The following is a 6,300-nucleotide window of genomic DNA, read 5'->3' as shown; positions in this document are numbered from 1 at the left end:
GCCTCTCACCATTTCTCTCCCTTTCCTCTTCTCTTTTCAAGCCTATTCTAAGCTGCCATGTAAAATGGGAATATACTGCTTGTGGTTTGGAATGGGAAGTCCATCTTTGGCCCAGGCAGTGTTTCATGTGCAGCACAAAAAAACTTTGTAGACTGGCTGCCAGAACTTTTTAGATCTGTTCTGGCAATAAAAGCTATGAGGACATGTGCTTAGGAGCTTTAAAACAAAAATTGGTTGGAGGGGGTGACCATTTTAGTATTTTTTTGTATTGTAAGGAAAAATGATGGTTCTGCTTGCCTGTGTTACTTGCATACTTTCATGACAAAGGGAAGGGAAAACCCTGGGGACCCAGGAACCCAGATTGTACCCTGTAGAGTCAGGGACAGAGGGCACTGTTTCACTCCTTTCATTCAGGCACTAAAGGAAAGCTGCTTCCAGATGACCAGCTCCACAGCACATCTACCTGGCTCTTCAGGGATTAGGGTCATGGAGATCTGACAGAAGAGACTCTAAGGACATATAGACCAGAAGGTTATCTAATATTAGTTGCCTGGCAATTTCTGTTTCCAGTGAGAAACTTAGCACTGTTTACCTATTTGTCCTTATTCCAATCTCATTAACAAGAGTATCCAAAGTGCCTCACAATCTTTAGTGTGCTTATCTTCCTAATTCCCCGTTAGGTCAGACAGTGCTGTTATCCCTGTTGTGCAGTGGGAGAATGGAGGTGGAGAAAGAACATGACTTGGCTAAATTTACATAGGAAGTCTCTAGCCAAGCAGGGGATTAAACCCAATTCACAAGTCTCTTCCAGTTTCCCAGGCCAGCACCCTAACCCCTTGGTCAGGGAACCTGCGTTAAGAGGATCCTATTTGTAGTTACAGCCCAAAGAAGCCTGGTGCCCCCAGAAGACTGTTCTCTTATTTCTCACAATTGGTCAAAGTCCACAGCTCCTTCCCTCAGGCAGATCTCCTTCCATTTACTGCAGAGAAAGTTTCACCCATGCAAAGAGCCTGGCATTTGGCCCAACCCATCTGCCAACCCAGGCATTATGAAGATCCCTAGTAATCTGAATCAGGTCCCATGAGAAAAGATATTAGCTAGAAGACCGGGCATTTAGCTGATTGTCTCTTACTGTGACAGATGGCTGTGTCTAAAATCAACAGTGTAAGAAGTGAACAATTAGAAGCAAGCCAATTGTTTGGATTGCAATAATAGTCAGTACTTGGATACCACAGTCACATACATGCTGAGATGGTCAGGTATTCTAACTATATTATCGCTATTAACTGACAAGCAGAAACTAGTATTATACCATTAGATACCCTTCCTTTTTACCCCATCCCATGTTAATTAGTGTAGGATGTGAAACTCTACCTCTATGTTTTGCCTCACTGACTATAAATGCAATGGCAGAGCATAAACTATTATGACCCTTGACGTTTTTGTTGATTTTTCCAGTAGCTTTATTGCAAGCTAAATTTGCTTAAATGTGAAGTGCTGCTAGGAGACAAAGGCAGTGGTATCAGTGGTGTATTTGCATACAACAGATCTATCCCATAAGAAATTTGCTCGATAGTCTTCACAGCTCGGTTTAATGAGTCAGACATACTTAAAAATGAGTGTACAGGTGTAATCCACAATTTTGCACCTTCATTAGGATGTTAAATTAGTGTTCAGTGATAAACAACCAACAGAGAAGCTATTAGATATGTATAACAAATGCCTACTCTTGGGGTGCGGGGTCTGATGTATGACATATATACTACAAATTAGGGCTGTGCAAAGCTTTGGTAGCTGATATGATTCGGAGGAGATTCAGTGGCCGAATCTCCAAATCAAATCGGGAGACCATTAAAAGGTCCAAATTGATTCGGAAGCTTCTGAATTGATTTGGAGAGATTCAGAGATTCAGCCATAGACTATACAGGCAGCAGTCCTTGACGACGCTGGACACAGCTGCCTCCAGCTGCTAAGTCTGTTGTGGTGGGTGGAGGGGGGCAAATCAATGCCCCCACAGTGAGGGAGGGAGGGATTGGGGCTGGGACAAGCTGCCTAGCCAGCCGGGCTGGGGGATGTGGGACTTGGGGAGGGGGGCTCCCTCCACTACGCACCGCTGTGTGCCACTGGTCCAGGAACTGCTCTTTCAGTGGCTCCTTCGGCAGCTCTCACCACCTAATCTGTTAGGCTTTTGTCCTAACCTTTTAGTCATGCTTCTAACCATGTCTGTTCCAAGTGTCATTCTATAAGTGTAGGTGTACACTCCGACATCAGGTAATAACCTGAGTAGTTTTCCCTGGAGTTGTGTTGCCTCTGGTTTCATGAGCTGAACTAGTCCAAACCTAGGTATTATGTGGTCGGAAAATGTCAGAAGAATGTTCGTGCTGCTACAGTGACAAATATTTCTTTTTCTTCTGCCACTTCCTTCCTCCGTGTGGTTTTCAAAAGGTAGTGTGCTACCAGAAAGGCACACTTGCAGAAAACACACAAAACTAAAGCTCTGGTCATTTGTTCTCACTAAAGATTTAGGGCTTACTTGTAATGACCACATAGGAACAAACATGATGTCCAGTCCACATTCATCTCTCTACTGCCTCTAGGTCCACCTCTGCAAATTCAAGTTGGCTTTTCTGCCTTACAGTTAAGCCAATATCCCCTTTTCAACATTTCCTTTGTAACATGCTGGCTAGACTGTCTTTAAAAAACACAGAAAAAAGAAAGAAATGCATGTTCCAAAGAACCAAATGGCAGCCTCAGGACAAGCCTTGGGTTTTCAACCTGGCACAACCTATTTGAGCTTTAAGGTCCACTCTGAAAGGTTTGTTTTCTTCCACTGAGATGGTTTTAAGTAATGATAAGCATCAGGAAGATCAATCAGTTTGCCCCCATTAAGCAAGTCATAACACAGATAAGACTGACAGCTGGATGTAACAACCATGACCCAAGGCTGGGAATGCCAATTGGAAGAGCCCAGACAGGTGCTTTCAGCATGTCATTTAAAATTATTTATGTTGCCTCTTTTGGTTGATGACATCATGGGGGGGGGGATTTTTTTTTTTTTTTTTTCAGACAAAACAATCTGCAGCATTGGTCAGAGACTAGACCCTGCTCCTCATTTCTCATTCCACTTTAGCCTGAGATACCCTTATCATCTCAGGCTTCATTTAGCATCTCTGACTTGAGGACCTTTCTACACTGACTTTCTCTTTATATCTCTGGGCATGGGCACATAGAAAAACCTAATCTTCCCAAACCTTGCTGACCGGGAACCAGGATACAATTGTTGCTGCTCAGCGTTAAAGGTGTCATAGCATTCCACTTAAAACCGTCAAGTTTTAGTCATTCAATTTCTGTGGCTCTGATACCAGGGGATGGAAGTAAGCACCCAGCCCAGCATGCCTTAGAGTGGGCAAGTGGGGGAAAAGAAGGGGGAAGAGCACTTGTACCCACACTTTGGAGACCTGGAGGGGAGAGAGTGGCTAAAGGCTGGGGCATGTTCACTTTTCTGCTTTTCCTTTCCTCCTAAACATGAATCCAATAAAGAGAGTGTCAGGGGAATGGGAGGGCTTGGATCCATGTTATGGGGTTTCCAAGGACTGGAGGGACATAATGAGAGGCCATGGTCAAGTCACACCAACCGCTTACAGAAATACAGCTTTTATTGAATAAGCAGTGCAAGTGAGCTCATTGATGAAATGCTGTCAAAAGGAGAAAGTGGGAAGTGGGTAACAGAGTTCTGGCTGAGTAACAGCATACCCAGTTGCAGCAGCAGGGCAGGAGGTGGGGGGTGGTTGAGAAGCAATGCAGTATAGCACTAGATCTGTGTCATAGAACATTTGATGTCTACACATAACACTAACCCAATTCACACTGAACCAGTTAAAAAATGGTACTTGGTTTTCCAGGTACACTTTTGAATTGTACAGACAGCTTTAAACCAGTTCAACATGCTTGTATGTCCCTTCTCTGCTCACTTTATTGTTGTTTTGCTATCTGTACCATTACTCATGCTCAACACCCTGAAACCATTTTCCTAAATGTACTCAGGCTGTCACCAGACCCAGCCCTTTCTTTTCCTGCAGCATATTCAGATTTAATGCTTTCTCCACAATCCCTTCAATGAACACATATGCTGCCCAACCTTTCTGAGCAAGGACTGAGCAAGGAAAAAGACTTTTCATTAAAATGATTAAAATATGTTTACCTGCACCAATTCAATTGTAATATTGGTAGATCAATTTAGATGGACAAAAATAGCCAGGGAAATGAAATATGATAGACACCAAGCAACATTAAAATGCATGTAGCTTGGACATCTGTGAATCTCAATGCTTGCTTTAATATTTTTTTGCCTATTCAATATAGAATTTTTCAGTTGGTGCATTGCAATGGTATTTTGGTTTTATTCTGTGTGGCACCTTAAACAGCTTTATTTTGTATTATGCAGCTGTGCTCTGGCTGATTTATTCTACTGAATGTAGCTTCTCTGTTTCAAACTGGAAGTAGGTAGTTAAAATTAAAATCAGATGCCTTTTTAGTTATGACTAGTAAAAACATCAGAGGGGGAGGCAGAGGGGAATCTTTCATTACCATTAAATGGCTCCCTAGGCATATTAGATGTGTGAAGTTTGCTGTCGTCAAGCTTCCCAATTTACCCAGGATGGCTATGCTACAGAATAATTGTTATAATTATTTCTATTCTAGCAGAACCTAATTGTGTTTAGGTGGTGTGCAGATAGGCAGCACCTATCCCAAAGTGTTTGAAAAGTACAATCCATAATCCTGCAAGGCTAGGGAACAGACATTCAAAAAGTTTGAGCCTGAATTGATTCAATCTTTGCAGGTTAGTCTAATCTGGCTAGGCTGAATCAGTTTGTAACTGCATAGACATCCCAGAGATGCAGGCACATGCCTACAATGGCTCAGGATAGAAGCCAGGGGGTGCTAGAGGAGCCCTCCCTTCACTTCTACAGTGCTAAGCTGAGGAAGGGAGGGTGTAGCCAGGCCCCGGCTGGACACTTCAATTAAAGAGATGTCGTCGTCCCCCACGCTTCTGACCAGCTCAGCATGGAATTGATAATACAGTGTTTATCACTTCATTAAGAAAACAGAGGGGCATTACCAGCTACCTGTTGATTCTGCCTTTGTCCTGTCTGCCACAGCATGGACTGTAGCCAGCATGTGGTCTTTTAGCTAATGCTGAGATGGGTCTGCATAAGGCAGAGGACAGGGAGGGGAGGGGGAGGAGCAGGGGTAAGCCATGCAGATGCCTGCAGTCTCTGCTGAGCTCTATCCAAGGAGCAGAAGGGAGGGGCCAGCTCTGCTGTGGAGCACAGAGCCCTACCCAGCCCAGAGAACATGCTGGGGGAGTCTGATTTAGCTTAAACAAGCAAGGGGTGTCGGACAGACATTGCATAAACTGGTTTGATCCAAATCAGTTAAATCTGGTTGAATGTAGTATGAGACTGATCTCAAACCAGTTTCAGCCATTTTCAAACTGGTTTATGTGAACTGAACATCTCTTCTGTTGCAGGTTTAAACCACTTCTGATCACTTAAACCGGTTTATGTATACTGTCTGTCCCTAACCTATATGTCTCAATGCAAGCAGATTCCCACCCTCACATGGAGCTTATGGACTTAGGCATCCACCCAGGGGAGGTCTATTATGGGTTTGGGCAGCAGTTTAAGATGATGCATAACAGGCTGGTGAAACAACAGATAAGGAAACAGAAAAATGGAGGGGATAATGGAACATTGACATGATTACTTTTTGGATTTTGTTTCTGTTTTTTGTTGTTGGGTTTTTTTTGCATAGACCAGATTTGTGTACAATGATAGGTACAGAGAGGTTTGTTAAGGTCATGAATAATTGTCCAAACTTGCAGAGTGGATATGGTAACTTACTATGCCTGAAGAGAAGAATTGAAAGATTGTGCTTTATTGGCACAAGTAGCTCAAATGATCTAACTCAGGCTCCTTTCCCAAAAAAACTAGGAAAGCTTTGCACATTTTCTACAGCCATCTCAGATCTTTTCAGGATCTAAATGCACAAGCCCCATCAGATACATCACCATCCGTATCATCTGTTTACTAACACCAGAGAACAAAACTGACTTTCATTTACTGTGTGAGGGTCTGACTATGCAATTATTTGTGGTTACTACAGGCCACCAGAGAGCTTCTACATAAAGAGCTGCAATGTGCTGCAAGTTTTAACACCTAACAAAAGGCTGCACTGTGATTCAGGGCCTTCAAGGGCTGGTGTCACTCTGATTATCTGGTTTTGTGTCAGTCTTGCTTC

Source organism: Alligator sinensis, unplaced genomic scaffold (assembly GCF_000455745.1).
Source record: "Alligator sinensis unplaced genomic scaffold, ASM45574v1 scaffold649_1, whole genome shotgun sequence".
In the NCBI taxonomy this organism is placed as follows: domain Eukaryota; kingdom Metazoa; phylum Chordata; order Crocodylia; family Alligatoridae; genus Alligator; species Alligator sinensis.
This window is presented reverse-complemented; position numbering follows the sequence as displayed.